Source organism: Hypanus sabinus, chromosome X1 (assembly GCF_030144855.1).
Source record: "Hypanus sabinus isolate sHypSab1 chromosome X1, sHypSab1.hap1, whole genome shotgun sequence".
Classification (NCBI taxonomy): Eukaryota; Metazoa; Chordata; class Chondrichthyes; order Myliobatiformes; family Dasyatidae; genus Hypanus; species Hypanus sabinus.
Window position 1 is genome coordinate 14,514,955 of NC_082738.1, and position 18,788 is coordinate 14,533,742.

Consider the following 18,788-nt stretch of genomic DNA (forward strand, 5'->3'; position numbering starts at 1 on the left):
CAACAAATGACATAGACTTCAAGAAAAATACACTAGGTTGTTTTGAGGCAAGCATGTCAAAACAGGCAAAATCAGACTCTGCCAGGATTCCAAGTTTGGCCTTCCATTGATACTATTTTCTTTCAAACGTGGGGCATTAGCGTTTTCCTTTAAAGGAGTTATAATTTACTAACAATACAATAGTAAACATTTGCACTTCAATGTGATACTTCTGGACTTTGATATACAAATTATAGACAATGTAACATTTCCTGAATTGTACACTTGAATTCACTACCATCTTTTTCCACACAGGGCTACTAGGCTTCCACTTGCTTCGTCGGGAAACAATACTTGAACAATCAAATCCTCACTCAAAAATCTCAAACAATTCGAGCAATATGAGCTAGACAATCGGTTAAAACAAACAAGAGAACGAACACATTTTAAAAATTACTCACTTAATTAAAATATTTAGCAAATAGCTAAACGCATATGCCTTCCCTCACATTCCAACTGCAACTGAGCACAAAGAATTGCAATTCTAGTCTTCCGTGAAATATTAAACGGATCCATAACAGCTTTGAAATCAGTACAAGCAGTATATGTAAAAACAAAAAACATTATTCTTTGCCCCTCCCCCCCCCCCACAAGCGGCTGGTTATATCCTGTGTCACGCAACCAAATAATGTACTTTATTCGATAGTAGTTTTCATCTTTCATCGTTTCCCCTCCTATGAATACGATTTGACGAGCAACGGAGTCAACCTCTCTAGATTTCACCTCACTAACACGCTCCCTGGATCTCAGGCTGTAATGGCGCCTTTAGGCCTCGACTTCCTGCTAGAAATTAAAATGACGCCCGGCCTGCAGACAAACCCGGACCCTATCCGTACAAGGTATACACATTCAAATCTTAGAGAATGATGCCACCGAACCCGAAATTTAACGTGTATTAAAACTCACAAACCAGGGATGGGTTTACCTATACAATACAGTTCAGTTCGGCTCAGCTCCTTGCCTCACAGCTCCGACACAAAGAGGCTCTACGCAAGTCCTCCCAGTCAAGGGGAACTTCATGACAAAGAGCATCAACCCTGGTCCTCCGAGCCAAGAGAAACCCCAGTCGCCTTTGATTGTAAACAGAGCGTCTGCCCACTGCGACTCAATGGTATACATCAAATACTAATTCCGAATCGGATCGGACACTTTAACGTGTACCGGTTTAGAAAATGCGCCATTCTTTATTTTCATTAAGCTGTTTAACCAGCCAGTCGCTCTTGGATTAAATCTGGAATGCCGATGTTTTTACTAGAATTTTAAAATATAACATAACCAATCCTTCCACACTATGCAAATACATGGAAAAATGAAAATGCATATTTTTGACAGCCCAAATCAAACTAGGATGATTCGACAGATAAATGCGTGACAGGCGAATTGGACAGAGCGGATATGGAGAGGATGCTTCCTATGGGGGAGGGGGTCTCAATAAAGGGACGACCATTTAGAATGGAGATGAGGTGAGTTCCCGTATCCCAGAGAGTGTGGTAGACCTGTGGAATTCGGTGCCACAGGCGGTTGTGGAGGGTGTATTTAAGGCGAAGGTTCTTGATTTGTCAGGATGTGAAAAAGGCAGGAGATTGGGGCTGAGGGAATATTGATTAGCCATGATAAAATGGCAAAGCAGACTTGATGGGCCGAATTGCCTAATTCTGCCCCTATGTCTTATGGTCTAAGCAGCAATACACGGGACGGGTCAGAGACTACAATAGGAGGGGTAATGATAAAAGAAAAGTTGTTGGGCAGGAAAGCATGTGTGGAATGCTACCAAACAGAATATGACATGTTCCTCCAATGTGAATTGGGTCTCTGTAGCATAGAGAAGGCAGAGGATAGATGAACTATGTGCAAGTGAGAAGGAGTTAAAGTGATCTGCAATATTGTGGAGGGAGTGGAGAAAGAACTTGTGGTCAAAAAAATAAGCTCACAAAGTTGTTGTGGTTTAGGATTTATTTTTGGATTTTCTCTGGGGAAAAAATGACTTTCCTGGAGTGCCAACTTCTCAATGCTGGATGGTGATGCCTATAATTATAAAGACTTAACTATGCAAGGTGGGAATAATATTAAAGACCGACACAGCACAACAGGGAAAGTCAAGCAAATTTAGCGGTGTGTATATTTATTGAAATACAGTGTGGAACTGGCCCTATGAACTGCACCACCCAGCATCACCCCTGATTTAATCCTAGCCTAATCACAAGACAAATTACAATGACCAATTAACCTACCATCCCGTACATCTTTGGACTGTGGGAGGAAACCGGAGGACCTGGAGGAAACCCACACAAGTCACAGGGAGTACATGCAAGCTCTTCACTGGCAGCGGGGGGGATTAAACCCAGGGATTGTAAAGCGTTGTGCTAACCACTACGCCACTGTGCCGCCCCAATCTACAGAATGGTGGGCAAGATACCATCAAAACTAGGTCATAGCAAAATCACCCCTCTGACATAAACTTCCAAGCTTGAAAGCTAGTCACCTCAATTAAACAGTATCAAAGTCCCATCTGCATTTTCACTTATCTACCCAGTTCTGCTTTAACCCCACCTCAATTGAGACCATCTCATTTTGATCAAAAGTGGGACCTTTTGGTTAGTACAGCTCAATTATAAGGCTTTTGAGCAATGTTACTCTCTTTGCTGTTTCTGGATGAATGGCTTTGAGTTACTCCAAACCATTGCTCAAAACTGCTGGTGATATAAAAATGCACTCAATACTTTTAACAGACATAGGAGATTCTGCAGATTCTAAAAATCTTGAGCACCACACAGAAATGCTGGATGAACTCAAAAAGTCAGGCAACATCTGTGGATGGCAATAAGCAGTCAACGTTCTGGGCTGAGACCGTTCATCAGTGTCCTTTATTGCCCGCTATAGATGCTGCCTGACTTGCTGAGTTCTTCCAGCATTGTATCCATGTTCCCATTTGTCTCTGTCAATGTTTAAATAATTGTAAAGAGTCATAGACCAATACAGCACAAAAATTGGTCCTTCCATGCATCACATCTGTGCCAACTGTGGATATATTGGTTTTGGTGAGTGCAGAGTGGCTTTACCATAATACATTTACCAGTACACATGGATACTCAAGCTTAAAGTACGATAAATTACAAAGTGGAGACTTGTATCCTCTGGAATCAAGTGTGATGGCAATTTGAATGATTAAGAGGAACACATAAGAGTGGATGAGAAACATATTCCCACTGGGTTGGGAAGTCTGAAGGAAGAATCTAAAACAAAATGAGAGGTAGCGTTTTCGGAGTGAAGTTAGGTTTTTAATAGAATTTCATATAGATACATTAATACAATGACTTTCAAAACAGCTTAATTTGAAAGAACATAGTTCAGAAGTACACTTCTCATTAATTCACTGCCTTTGATTGTGCGTAAAATGCGGTCAGTTCATTGGCCAAAAATATAGCTGCATGATAGATTTCATAATTGTTTTTAACCACACTCTATATGATTTCTTTCCAAACAAAATGCTTGTTGAAAAGATTTACACAATCTATTCTCGGTAATCACAGCCTAGTAACTAATTCCGTGGTAGAAATGAAGTTAACCACTATTCGGAACATTTAGTAATTTAAAATCATGGCAGTAGCTCCGTATTGGAGGCATGCATAATCGAAAAAGGAAGATAAAAGTTGGAGCACACCGATTTTCTGAGAGACAATGTTCAACACAAGGATCACATACAGGAAAAAACCAGCACCAGAGAAAAATCCAAAGCTCCGGATCTTAATTACGCGCATTAAAGCAGCCTCAAACTGTGCGCAGTTTAATCAGCCTTCGAAGCAAACGACTGTAAAACAAACTCGAGCTTCTTCAAAACGAAGGTCCGAAGACGGCCGCACCATTGGCGAAATTACACGTCAATCAAGCACAATAGTCTCAGGCGCCATTTTGTAAACATAGCGGTGAAAGCCGCGGCCCGAAAAACTTATTTAAAATGGCGCCCCCCCCCCCCCACCCCGTACCACTACCTTTGTTCTTGAAATCATCGAGGCACGTTAACAATTACAGTACATAAGGCACCAAACCGTGTGACTTAAGATATAATAGGACATGAACGGTTCAAACAAAGGAAGTAAAGGGATAGCAGCCACACCAAGTTTTCCATTTGAAATCGAGTGTCCCTTCCAATTACAAGATGTTAAGCAACCAATTCTTCACACTGAAATTGAACTGCTGTAAAAATATAACGAATTAAATACACTAAGCGTTACTTCACAAAATACTTTATTCGTTATAGTTCACTTAATACACTGGAGAGTTTAAAATTTCCCTGTTGTGGATTTCGTGAATACATTGCTTTCAAAGGTCATGCACCACTACAGTCCAAGCAACTGAGGTTGTCAAAACTTAGTCGTGAATGTTAAACCACCCATATGCCATGAGCATACCGAAATGTGCTGACATGAAATGATACAACAGTTCAGGATTTATTCAATGCTTTGAAGCATTGTTATTCAGAATGGGGAAGAAATGTGATTGAACATAGAACAGTACAGCACAGGAACAGTATAGCACGGGAACTGGCCATTCGGACCACAATGTTGTGTTGAACCAGCTAAAAAGCAAATCAATAACACCCAAACACTAATCCCTCCTATCTACACCATGTCCATATCCCCCCACCTTCCTTACACCCAGGTGCCTATCTAAACATCTCTTAAAAGCCTCTAACATTTTTGCCTCTACCACCATACCAGGCAGTGCATCCAGGCATCCACAACTCTGAGTAACTCACAACATACTTACCCCTCACATCCCCTTTGAACTTACCTCCTCTCACTTTCAAGACATGGCCTCTGGGTTTAGACATTTCAACCCTGGGAAACAGATACTCTGTGTCCACTCTGGGCAGGTTTGCTAAAGTTGTTGGGGAGGGTTTAAAACTAGTTTGGCGGGGGGGGGGGGGGGGGAATCAGAATGTGAGTGCAGATATTAGGGTAGAAGGACAAGGGCATAATGCTATGTGTTCTGAGTTGGTGAGGAAAGACAGGCAGGGGACAAAACAGAAATGTAACCAGTTAGAGGGGTTGAAATGTGTCTATTTTAACGCTAGGAGTATTAGGAATAAAGGGCATGAACTTAGAGCCTGGATCGGTACGTCGAACTATGATGTTGTGGCTGTTACTGAAACCTGGCTGGAGGAAGGGCAGGATTGGCTGATGCAGGTACCGGGGTTTAGGTGTTTTAAGAGGAATAGGATGGGAATAGAAAAGGGTGGTGAGGGGAGTAGCATTACTGGTCAGGGATAGTATCACGGCTGTAGAAAGGGAGGACACTGCAGAGGAAGTGTCCATGGAGTCAGTGTGGGTGGAAGTCAGATATAGGAAGGGATCAATCACTGTGCTGGGAGTCGTCTATAGGTCCCCAAATAGCCCTCGGGACACCAAGGAGCAGATAAGCAGGCAGATTTTAGAATGGTGCAGGAAATATGGGGTTGTAGTTATGGGTGATTTCAACTTCCCTCAAATTGACTGGCACCTCCTGACTTCAAGGGGGATAGATGGGGCTGAATTTGTCAAGTACGTTCAAGGTCCTTACACAGTACGTGGACTGGCCGACGTGAGGAGAGGCCATACTGGATCTAGTTCTGGGTAATAAACCTGGTCAGGTGGCAGACCTCTTGGTGGGGGAGCATTTTGGTGAGAGAAACCACAACTCCCTTAGCTTCAGCATAGCTATGGAAAAGGATAAAAACAGACAAAATGGAAAAGTGCGTAACTGGGAAAGAGCTAACTATGAAGGGATGAGGCAGGAACTAGCCAGAGTAAATTGGAAACAGATGTTCATGGGTGAAAGCACAGAAGTAATGTGGAGGAAGTTTAGGGACCACTTGTGCTCGGTTCAGGATAGGTTTGTCCCACTGAGCCAAGGAAAAAAGGGTAGGAAAAGGGAACCGTGGCTGACAAAACATGAGGGGCAACCCGTCAAGAGGAAGAAAGAAGCATATGTTAGATATAAGAAGCAGGAAGGGCTCATGAGAAATATAGGGTAACCAGGAAGGAGCTTAAGAAAGGATTTTGGAGAGCTCGAAGGGGACATGAGAAGGACTTTGCATGTAGGATTAAGGAGAGCCCCAAGCCATTCTATGCATATGTGAACAAAAGGATGACAAGAATGAAGGTGGGGCCACTAAAGGATATAAAGAAAGCAACATGTGCCTGGAGGCAGAGGAGGTTGGGGAGGCCCTAAATGAATACTTTGTTTCAGTATTCACAAGTGAAAAGGACCTTGATCAGGGTGAGGTCGAAATAGAACAGGCCTGTGTGCTGGACAATGTGGAGATTAAGGAAGAAGTAGTGTTGAATCTTCTTAAAAACTATCAAGATTGATAAATTCCCAGGGCCGGACATGATATATCCTAGGTTGCTGTGGGAACTGAGAGAAGAGATCATTGGAGCAGTAGCGATGATCTTTGAATCCCCTTTAGCTGCAGGGGAGGATTGGAGAATGGCAAATGTAATTCCCTTGTTTAAAAAAGGTAACGGAAAATCCTGGGAACTATAGACCGGTAGGTCTTACGTCAGTGGTCTGCAAACTATTGGAAAGGATTCTTAAGAGTAGGATCTATGAGCATTTGGAGAAGTACTATCTACTCAAGGATAGTCAACATTACTTTGTGAAGGGAAGGTCGTGCCTCATGAGCCTAATTGAGTTTTTTGAAGAGGTTAACAAAAGAAATTGATGAGGGTAGGGCGGTAGATGTGGTCTACATGGATTTTAGCAAGGCATTTGACAAGGTCCCCCAGGAGAGACTCATCCAGAAAGTCATGAGGCATGGGATCAGTGGAACCTTGGCTGCTCGGATAAAAAATTGGCTTACAGGAAGAAAGCAGAGGGTAGTAGTGGAAGGAAAGTATTCTGCCTGGAGGTCGGGTACTAGTGGAGTGCTGCAAGGATCTGTCCTGGGACCCCTGCTCTTTGTGATTTTTATAAATGACCTGGATGAAGAGGCGGAAGGATGGGTAAGTTTGCGGATGACACAAAGATTGGAGAGATATGGATGAAGCTGTAGGTTGTCTAAGGTTACAAGAGGATATAGACAGGATGCAGAGTTGGGCAGAAAAGTGGCAGATGGAGTTCAATCCGGATAAGTGTGAGGTGATGCATTTTGGAAGGACAAACCAGAGGGCTGAGTACAGGGTTAATGGTCGGTTACTTAAGAGTGTGGGTGAACAGAGGGTCTTTGGGGTTCAAATCCATACATCCCTCAAAGTCGCTGCACAGGCTGATAGGATAGTTAAGAAGGCCTATGGGATGCTAGGCTTCATTAATAGGGGGATTGAAGTCAAGAGTAGAGCAGTCATGTTGCAACTCTACAAATCTCTAGTGAGACCACACTTAAGAGTATCATGTTCAGTTCTGGTCACCTCATTATAGGATGGATGTGGAAACTATGGAGAGGGTGCAGAGGAGATTTACCAGGATGTTGCCTGGATTGGAAACCAAGTCTTATGAGGCAAATTAGCAGAGATGGGACTTTTGTCTTTGGAGCGTAGAAGAATGAGAAGGGACTTGATAAAGTCTACAAGATTATGATAGGCACAGATAGGGTAGATAACCAGTACCTATTTCCCAGGACACAAACAGCAAACACCAGAGGGCATATGTACAAAGTTAAGGGAGGGAAGTTTAGGGGAGACATCGGGGTTTTTTTTTACAGAGAGGGTTGTGGGTGGTGCCTGGAATGACTTGCCAGGGATGGTGGAGGAGGCTAAAACATTAGGGGTTTTTTAAGAGCCTCTTGCACAGGCACATGGATGAAAGAAAAATAGGGTTACGGGGTAGTGTGGGTTTAGTACTTTTTTTTAGGGAATATATGGGTCGGCATAACATCGAGGGCCGAAGGGCCTGTACTGTGCTGTAGTATTCTAGTGTCTATCTATGACTCTCATAATCTTATAAACCTTTATAAGATTTAAGTGCTGGTGCGGGCAGTGGAGCGGGAGCAAGGAGTGCTCGAGGTCGACAGGTGGCTGGAGATCGGAGGATCAGCCGTTGTAGGTAGGCCGAGACCGTCAGACCTACCTGGACAGTACCTGAGGAGGAAGGTAAAACTGCGCAGGCGCGGGTGACGTCAGCGGCCAGCGCGGGGTTTAAAAAGAGGCCCACTTTCAGGAGCGGGCAGCGGAGTGTGCAGGAGACGGAGTGGGAGCAAGGAGTGCTAGAGGTCGACAGAAGATCAGAGGATCGGCTGTTGTAGGTAGGCCAAGACCGTCGGACCTACCTGGACAGTACCTGAGGAGGAAGGTAAAACTGCGCAGGCGCGGGTGACATCAGCGGTGAGCGCGGGGTTTAAAAAGAGGCCCTCTTTTAGGTGCGGGCAGCAGAGTGCTGGGCTTTGGCTCAGCGGGCTTCGGTGAGTGGAAATCAGTGAGCCCGAGTACGTGCTTGCTGAGGTAAAAAAGGTAAGGTCAGTAGGTACTTTTTTCATTTATTCTGACTAATCTGGGATCAGGTAATGGGGGAAGACAGTTAGAGCAGTGGTGTGCTCCGTATGCCGTATGTGGGAGGTCAGGGTCAACACAGTTGTCCCTGATGACCACACCTGCAATAGGTGCATCCAGCTGCAGCTCCTATCAGACCGAGTTAGGGAATTGGAGCAAGAGCTGGATGAACTACGGATCATTCGGGAGGCAGAGTCAGAGATAGATAAGAGTTATCGGGAGGTAGTCACACCGAAAAGACAGGAGGTGGGCAAATGGGTGACAGTCAAGAGAAGCAGGGGGAGCAGACAGAGAGAGCAGAGCACCCCTGTGGCCATTCCCATCTACAATAAGTATACCGTTTTGGATACTGTTGGTGGGGATGACCTACCAGGAACAAGTTACAGTGGTCCTGTCTCTGGCACTGAGGTTGGACCCTCGACTAGGAAGGGGAGGAGGGAAGAGAAGAAAGTGGTAGTGATAGGGGATTCTATAGTCAGGGGAGCGGATAGGAGATTTTGTGGGGAAGATCGGGAGTCTCGGATGGTATGTTGCCTCCCTGGTGCCGGGGTCCGGGACATCTCAAATCGGGTGCAGGTTATTCTCGAGAGGGAGGGCAAGAACCCAGATGTTGTGGTCCATGTAGGGACCAATGACGTGGGTAGGATGAGGGAGGGGGTCCTGCGTAGTGAGTTCAGGGAGTTAGGTGCAAAGCTGAAGGGCAGGACCTCCAGGGTAACAATCTCAGGATTGCTACCTGTGCCAGGTGTGAGTGAGGCAAGGAACAGAAGGATTAAACAGATTAATACGTGGCTGAGAGGATGGTGCAGGAGGGAAGGGCTTCAGGTTTTTAGATAATTGGGCTTTGTTCCAGGGAAGGTGGGATCTGTTCCGACGGGCCGGTTTACACCTGAACTGGAGCGGTACTAACATTCTTGCAGGAAAATTTGCTAGTGCTTCTCGGGGGGGGGGGGGTTTAAACTAAATTTGCAGGGGGCAGGGATCCAGAATGCGAGAGAGGATAGCGAGAGGAAGAATAAAGGACAGGTGGGGACTACACAGTTCCAGAATATTAAGTGTGTAGTAGAGAAAGGTGAGGAGGAACAAGTGATAAGGACACATGTACAGAGGGATGGTCTGACGGAACATGGAGTTAAATGTGCAGTGTTACGTACTCGTGACACATGACAGTGGTGCCCTTGTCATGTGACTGGGGTTGAAGCTGTACTGGACTTGAGGTGATGGTCTTGTGATGGTGGAATGACGTCATTTTCCCGCCAGTAGAGATCATGTGACGGTTTTTTTTTAACAGGTTATAAAAGGTAGACCCCACCCTGTGAGGAGGGGCAGTTCGTGGCTGGATTTGCCAAGTTGACTTCATGCCACTGCGTGTTTGAAGTGATGACGCAGTTTAGTTGAAGGATGAAGTTTTTATTTAATGCCTAAAGTTTAAAAGGTTAATGCCAACAGGTTCTTTATGATTCTGTTAGTTCGAGGGAATTAAAGGAGAGTGAAGATTCAAGGTTGGAAGTTAAAGATCGAGGAGAATCGCTTTCTACGGTGAAACGGGGGCGACCTTTGTTTGATCCTTATTTGGAAGGATTTCGTTGACTATCTTCGTGTTAATCCCTGGGTTTACCAGAAAGGATTGAGGATACTGAGGAAGGAAAGGTCAGTGCCTTTAAGCCGTTCTGGTTTCGTAAATTCTTCGTGGGAAGTTCGACATCGGGGATCAAAGCAAGCGACGTGAAAGAGAACCTAAATCGTCCTGTAAAGTCTCTCCTTTTAAATGGACTGTGAGCATATCGAACTTTTGGCAATATCACTTTAAGAACTGTTTTGGAATACCACTTTAAAGAACTGTTTTGGAATACCACTTTAAGAACTGTTTTGGAATATCACTTTACGAACTGTTTGAACAGCCGCTCAGCAGCTGTTTCCGGTTACGGTAGTGTTTGTTTACTTTTGGGGGGGGTTTGTTTTCTGTGTTTAATAAACGTGTTGTTTGTTATAAGAAACCCTTGCCGAACTCATATATTTATTGTTGCCTGAATACGTAACAGCAGAAAGAATAAGTAAATTTAGGAAGGACAACAAAATTGAAGGGGCGTATAGCCCGATGGGAGTTCGGGGAGCTGGGTTAAGCACAATAGGCAGTGATTCAAGCAGAGAGAGGAGAAATGGGCTAAAAATTCTATATCTGAATGCACGAAGTGTCAGAAATAAGGCAGATGAGCTTGAAGCCCAGGTGCGAATGGGTAACTATGATGTTGTTGGGATAACAGAGACATGGCTGCAGGGAGATCAGACCTGGGAAATGAATGTACAAGGGTATACGTGCTATCGTAGGGACAGAAATGTGGGCAGAGGGGGTGTGGTGGCCCTGTTGGTGAGGAATAAGATTCAGTCCTTTGCGGGGGGGGGGGGGGGAGAGACATAGGATCAGGAGAAGTAGAGTTTGTGTGGATAGAACTGAGGAACAGTAAGGGCAAAAAGACCCTAATGGGTGTTGTCTACAGGCCACCAAACAGTAGCATGGATATTGGATGCAAGTTGAATAGGGAGTTAACATTGGCATGTGGCAAAGGTAATGTCGCAGTAGTTATGGGGGATTTACATGCAGGTGAACTGGGAGAATCAGGTTGGTGCTGGACCACAGGATAGGGAGTTTGTAGAGTTCCTACGGGATGCATTCTTGGAACAGCTTGTACGAGATCCAACCAGGGACAAGGCTATTCTGGATTTAGTGTTGGGTAATGAACAGGATTTGATAAGCTATCTTGAAGTAAAGGAGCCATTAGGAGGTAGTAACCATAATATGTTAAGTTTTTACCTGCAATTTGAGAAGGGTAAGGGCAGATCGGAGGTGTCAGTGGTGCAGTTGAAGAAAGGAGACTATGGAGCCATGAGGGAGAAGCTGGCCAAAGTTAACTGGACCGATATCCTAGCAGAAAAAACAGTGGAACAGCAATGACAGGTATAGTGGAGTAACCAAAACTGTATGCAATACTCCAGATGTGGCCTAACCAGAGTTTTAAAAAGTTGCAACATAACCTCCTGACTTTTGAACTCAATGCCTTGACTAATAAAAGCAAGCATCCATAAGCCTTGTTAATCACCTTATTGACTTTTGTAACCACTTTCAAGGAGCTATGAACTTGGATCCCAGGATCCCTCTGCTTAGCAACACTGTTAAGGATCTTGTCTTTGACAATGCACTTTCTCCTTGCATTTGCCCTACCAAGGTGCAACACCTCACATTTATCTGGGTTAAACTCCATTTGCCATTTCTCTGCTCATATCTACAAATGATCTATATTGTGTTGTATTCTTTGCCAGTTTTCTACATTTTCATCCAGGTCATTTATATACAGTCGGCCCTCCTTATCCGCGGATTCCGTATGCGTGGATTCAACTAACCGCGGATCCAGAAAACCCGGAAGTTCCCTCTCCAGCACTCGTGCTTCAGCATGTACAGACTATTTTTTCTTGTCATTATTCCTTAAAAAATACAGTAGAACTATTTAAATTGCATTTACATTGTATTAAATGTTATAAGTAATCTAGAAATGACTTAAAAGTACAGGCAGTCTCCAGATTATGAACGAGTTCTGTTCCTGAGTCTGTCTTTAAATCAGATTTGAAGCCGGAACAGGTATATCCGGTATTATTTAGCGTCAGTTAGTCAAACGTTTTTCTTAGTATACAGTATATATTTTACCTTTCTATGCATATAAAACACTTAAGAAACATACGTATTTCAATAATTAAACCACTGCGTTGCTTAGTAATAATTGTAGCTTTCATCGGGGCAGGGCCTTTCACATTCTCCATTAAAATTGTTCCGATTGTAGCCTAACGCTTTTCCAATGACCAATGGCATTTCACCTCTTTCCAATCGCTTTATTACTTCCACCTTATTTTCAATCGCGATCGTGATTATTTTCATGAACAGAAACACTGCAGATTCAGAGCTGTGCCGCCATGTCCTAATGTCCACCGCACGGAGACATGTTAAATAAAGTCCAGGGTTCCACTGGGTCCTAAAGACCACCGCACTGATACATGTTAAATAAGGGACTTGAGCATCCGCGAATTTTGGTATCTGCGGGAGGTCCTGGAACCAATCCCCCACGGATAAGGAGGGTCCACAAACAGCAAAGGTTCCAGCACAGATCCCTGCAGAATACCACTACTTCTACTTACAGAGCTCCAGCTCAAACAAGTCTCTTCAACCACTGCCCTGTCTTCGAGGCGCAAGCCAGTTCTGAATCCGAACAGCTAATTCGCTGTGGACCCCATGCACCTTAATCTTCTGGGTGAGCCTCCAATGAGGGACTTTGCAAAACACCTTACTAAAATCCATACAGACAATATCCACTGCGCTATCCTTATCAACCTCTCGTCACCTTGTCAAAAAAACTCAATCAAGTTGGTAAGGCATGACCTGCCACACATAAAGCCATGCTGGCTCTTCCTAATTAGAGCATGGGTTTCCAAGTGCTCATATTTCCTATCCCCAAGAAATTCCACCAGCAATTTCCCTGCAACTGACATGAGACCCGCTGGTCAACAGTTCATAGGATTTTCCCTTGTTGAATTTTCCCTTCTTGAATAGATGTACAACATTAGTCACCCACCAATCCTCTGGGACCTTGCCTATGGCTAGAGAGGGCACGAAGGTTGTAGGCAAAGACCCAGCATTCTAGTCTCCTGCCTCCTTCAATAACCCGGGGTAAATCCCATCAGGCCCTGGGGACTTATCCACCTTAATATTCACTAGGAAGTCCAACACTGCTTCTTCCTTGACCTCTAAACACCCTCATATATATATTCACACAGCACTGATATCCTGGTCCCCTACATCCTTTTCTTTGGGAATTACTGAAGTGCTCATTAAGTACCTCACTCACATTCTCCACATCCAAGCAAATGCTTCCCCCTTCATGCTTGAGTGGTTCCACCCTCCTGCTCTTGATGTACGTGTAGAATGCACTGGGGTTCACCTTGATCCTACTTACCAAGGGCTTTCCATGGTTCCTCCTGGCTTTTCTAATTCCCTTTAGTTCTTTTCTGGCTTCCTTATACTCCTCATGTGCTTCTTTTGACCCTAACTTCTGAAGCTTTACATACATTCCTTTTCGTCTTGACTAAATTAATTATCTCTCTGGACATCCAAGGTTCTCTATCTTTCCATCCCCATCCTTCCTTCTGATAGGAACATACCCCTTCTGTACTCGGTGCAATTGATCTTTAAACACCCTCCACGTCTGATATAGAGTGCCAGAGAAAAGGTATTCCCAGCCTTAGCTCCAGCCTAATGCCCTCATAATTTAACTGACTTCAATTAAAAATTCTTCCACAAAAAAGTTGAGGAGTTGTGGTGACTGTTCCCTAACTGCTCATCCACTGAAAGGTCAGTCAACTGGCCAGGCTCATTACCCAACACCAGGTCCAATACCGCCCCTCATGTCAATGGACCATCAACATATTGATTTAAGAAATTTCCTGGATACACCTGACAAATTCTGCCCCATCTAAACCCCTTGCACTAAGAAGGTCCCAGTTTGTATTAGGGAAGTTGAAATCTCCATTGGCCACAACCCAATTATTTTTACACATTTCCTTAATCTGATTACGTTACCATTCCTCAATGTCTAGGTGGCTATTAGGGGGTTTGTAGTATAATCACATCAGTGTGATTGCACCTTTCCTACCTTTCCTCAGTTCTACCTAAATGAACTCTGTATCTGACCCCTCCATTATATATCCCGAGTGCAACTGCGATATTGTCCTTGATTAGTAGTGCACACCACCCCTCTTTACCTCCTCCTCCATTCTTTTCTAAAACTTTGAAAACCTGGTACATTAATCAGCCATTCCTGCCCCTCTCTCAACTAAATTTCAGTAATGCCCACAACCTCGTAGTTCCATGTACTGATCCAAGCTTTAAGTTTAATCACCCTTACCCATAATATTCCTAGCATTAAAATATACATACTTCAGACTATCTGACCAATCACCCCCGTTATCTTGATTTTGCCTTTTAATACTTTCCCTGATATCTACCTTCTGGCCCCCCTATCCTTCCCTTACTGACCTGGTCTAAAGGTGAGTCAAAACAGCAATGTTATGGTAGTCATGGGAGATTTTAACATGCAGGTCAATTGGGAAAATCAGGTTGGTAATGGAGAGTGAGTTTGTTGAATGGCTTTTTAGAGCAGTTTGTCATTGAGCCTACTAGGGGATCAGCTATACTGGATTGGGTGTTCTGTAATGAACCAGGGACAATTTGGGAGCTTAAGGTAAAAGAACCCTTAGGAACCAGTGATGACAATATGATTGTGTTCAACTTGCAATCTGATAGTAAAGTCTGATGTAGCAGTATTTCAGAGAAGGGAGGGAAATTACAGTGGTATGAGAGACAAGTTGGCCAAAGTAGATTGGAAGGAGCTGCTGGCAGGGATGTCAGCAGAGCAGCAATGGTGTACGTTTCTGGAAAAAATGAGGAAGGTGCAGGACGCATGTATTCCAAAAATAAAGAAATACTCAAATGGTAAAATAGTACAGCCATGGCTGACAAGGGAAGTCAAAGCTATTGCAGGAAAAACACAAAAGAAAGGGCATACAACAAAGCAAAAATTAGTGGGAAGATAGAGGATTGGGAAGTTTTTAAAAACAAAAAAAGAGCAACTAAAAAAATTATAAGGGAGAGATGAAATATGAAAGCAAGCTGGCAAATAATATCAAAGTGGATAGTAAAAGTTTTTTCAAGTATGTTAAAAATAAAAGAGAAATGAAAGTGGATAAAGGACCGCTAGAAAATAAGGCAGGAGAAATAATAACGGGGACAAGGAAATGGCTGATGAACTAAATGAGTATTTTGTGTCAGTCTTCACTGCAGAAGACACTAGCAATATACCTGATGTTGTAGTGAGTGAAGGAAGAGAAGTGGGTACAGTTACTGTTATAAGAGAGAAGGTGCTCAACAAGCTGAAAGACCCAAAGGTACCCAAGTCACCCGGACCAGAGGAACTGCACCCTAGGGTTCCTAGAGGTAGCGTTAGAGATCAGCGCTAGAGATGGGCATTAGAAATGATCTTTCAAAAATTATTGGACTCTGGCATGGTGCCAGAGGACTGGATAATTGCAAATGTTACTCCACTCTTTAAGAAAGGAGGAAGGCAGCAGAAAGAAAATTATAGACCAGTTAGCCTGACCTCAGTGGTTGGGAAAATGTTAGAGTCAATTGTTAAAAGATGAGGTTTTGGAGTACTTGGCGACACAGGACAAGATGGGACAAAGTCAGCATGGTTTCCTTCAGGGAAAACCCTGCCTGACAAACCTGTTGGAATTCTTAGAGGAGATTACAAGTAGGATAGATAAAGGGGATGCAGTGGATGTTGTATTTTTGGACTTTCAGAAGGCCTTTGACAAGGTGCCACACATGAGGCTGCTTACCAAGTTAAGAGCCCATGGTATTACAGGAAAGTTACTGGCATGGTTAGAGCTTCAGCTGATGCTAGGAGGCAGCAAGTGGGAATAAAAAGATTCTTTTCTGGTTGGCTGCCAGTTATTAGTGGTGTTCCATTGGGATCAGTGTTGGGGCCCAGTTCTCTTTATGCTGTATATAAATGATTTAGATGATGGAATAGATGGCTTTGTTTGCCAAGTTTGCAGATGATATGGTGATTAGTGGAGGGGCAGGTAACGTTGAGGAAACAGGTAGGATGCAGGAGGACTTAGTTTAGGAGAATGGGCAATAAAGTGGCAAATGAAATACAATGTTGGAAAATGCATGGTCATGCACATTGGTAGTAGAAATAAATGTGTGTACTATTTTCTAAACAGGGAAAAATCCAAAAATCTGAGATGCAAAGGGACTTCAGAGTCCTTATGCAGAACGCCCTAAAGGTTAAGTTGCAGGTTGAGTCAGTGGTGAGGAAGGCAAATGCCATGTTAGCATTCATTTCAAGAGGCCTAGAATACAAGAGCAAGGAGGAGATGCTGAGGCTTTATAAGGCACTGGTGAGGCCTCACCTTGAGTATTGTGAACAGTTTTGGGCCTCTCATCTTAGAAAAGATGTGCTGCCATTGGAGAGGGTCCAGAGGAGGTTTATAAGGATGACTCCAGGAATGAAAGGGTTATCATAGGAATGTTTGATGGCTCTTGGTCTGTACTCACTGGAATTTAGAAGGATGAGAGGGGATCTCATTGAAACCTTTCAAATGTTGAAAAGCCTAGACAGAGTAGATGTGGAAAGAATGTTTCCCATGGTGGGAGAGTCTATGATAAGAGAGCAGAGCCTCAGGATAGGGGGGGGGGCACCATTTCAAAACAGAGGTGTGGAGAAATTTCTTTAGCTGAAGGGTGGTGAATTTGCGCAATTTGTTGCCACGTGCAGCTGAAAGATCGACCAGTCGATCAAAATCGACGGGTTGGCGACCACTACTTTACAGTATCAGCAACCCAGGTTCAATTCCTGCTGCTGTCTGTAAGGAATTTGCATGTTCTCCCTGTGATTGTGTGTTTTCCTCCGAGTGCTCCAGTTTCCTTCCACGGTCCAAGGACAGTCTGTAGGTTAATTGGTCATTGTAAATTGTCCTGTGATTAGGCTATTATATTGGGGGCCGTGTAAGTCCAAGATCCCTTACCTCGGCCTTAGTGAAAGGTGAGATCGACTCCAAATGGATTAGTCACACGCATGCGCACTGGGGCAGAAAAGACCGGAAGTAAAATCCTGCAACCCAGAAGTAGAAATAATGCATAAGCACCAGGGGTACCCACCCTTTTTAGCACCGTGGACCAGTTTAATATTGATAATATTCTTGCGGACCGGCCAACTGGGGGGGGGGGGTTAAACAAGACCTTCATGGCTCTTGGCACTTAGCTGCTATCCCGCCCTGCTCACGTTTTTTCCACAGAAAAAACTCAACGGGTTCGTCTTTAAGTGCAGGGTGCTTGGACTCAAGGTCCCAAAGCAGTTTTGAGGGCTTCATTGTCGCATTAGACAGCCTCCAGGCCCGAACTCCATCCTCTGCCCGCCCGCCGCCAGATGCCAGATGCCTTGGCCAGGTGCAGCTGGTCATGGGTGGGGTGAGAGGACAAGGTCAGGGGGGGAGGGCTGCAGCTGTTGCAGTCCGGACAGAGCGACCAACTGAGCGAGAGGCCCGTGCCCGCCCCCCCTGTAGGATCTATCGACTGACAAAAGTTTGTTTCAGCAGATTGCAGTGAGTTAGCTGCTCTGATACTTACCAAACCTTGAGCCCAAATTAGGTCGTCTGCGAATATCTTAGCACCAGATTCCCCACGAACATTCGGTGTGCTAAATAGGTTCAGAGGCGGCGCCCATCTGTCCGTGCTCTGGGCCAGCGGCATCGGAACTTCCCGCCGGCCGCACTCTGGGCCAGTGGCATCGGAGCTTCCCGCCGGCCGCACTCCGGGCCAGCGGCATCGGCACTTCCCGCCAGCTGCCCTTCGGGCCAGTAGCATTGGCGGTTCCCACCGGCCGTGCTCCGGGCTAGTAGCATTGGGTCTTCCCGCCGGACGCGCGTTTAGGTGACTGATGACCTCGCATGGGTTCAAGTTCAACGGTGGCTGTGACACGGAATGAAGAAAGGTGCAACTGACTCATATTGTTTCCTCGCGGCCTGGTGGTTGTGGACCACTGAAGTACACTGTGTAGTGCGGGGGACCTATGTGCATGCGCACTGGGCAGAAAGAACAGAACGAAAACCCCACAACCCAGAAACAATCTCTCAACAGTATTTGTGTATTTATTTTTCTTTTTTTTCCAGGATATATTGGGGGCTCTTCGGTGGCATGTCTCGGAGGGCCAAAGGGGCTTACTCAGCACTCAACAAACTCAACAAATAAAAATAAAAAAGAAACAATCTTTTTGTAATGCTGAATGAGGAGATACTTCTGGTGATAAAATGACATTGAAGATGATGGGAATTGAAAAAGATGACCCACTGAATGCAGAGATTGGTGGAGTGGAAAGCAAGGGCCAGAGGAACTTCTATCTGAGGGTGGGTGTGTTAGGTAGGGAATTAAATTAAAAAAAGAGGGGGAAGGGGAGTCAAACCCTTCAAAAGTAATTTTTAAAAAAAATATTTAGTGATATAGCATGGGCCCTTTGATCTATGCCGCCCCAGCAACCCCCAACAAACCTACTTGACCCTAACCTAATCACTGGACAATTTACAATGATCAATTAACCTACCCCACTACGTTTTTGGACTATGGAAGGAAACCAGAGGGCCTGGAAAAAACATGCATTCCATGGGGAGGAAGCACAGAAA

The 18,788-nt window shown here is 44.5% G+C and overlaps 1 protein-coding gene across 5 annotated transcripts in view; it reads right to left on the minus strand.

Moving 5' to 3' along the window:
- The window catches only part of LOC132384614 (zinc finger CCCH domain-containing protein 10-like), a 39,847-nt gene that overhangs the window by 4,341 nt on the left and 16,718 nt on the right, over positions 1-18,788 (minus strand). For 2 of the 5 annotated variants that reach the window (XM_059955882.1, XM_059955878.1), the window contains exon 1: positions 965-1,124. The exons of 1 other annotated variant lie outside the window; for it this stretch is intronic. The gene's annotated coding sequence lies outside the window, so the exon portion shown is untranslated. Of the gene's footprint in view, positions 1-945; positions 1,125-18,788 lie in introns of those variants that run through there. 2 more of the 5 variants (XM_059955881.1, XM_059955880.1) reach the window with 2 other exon arrangements.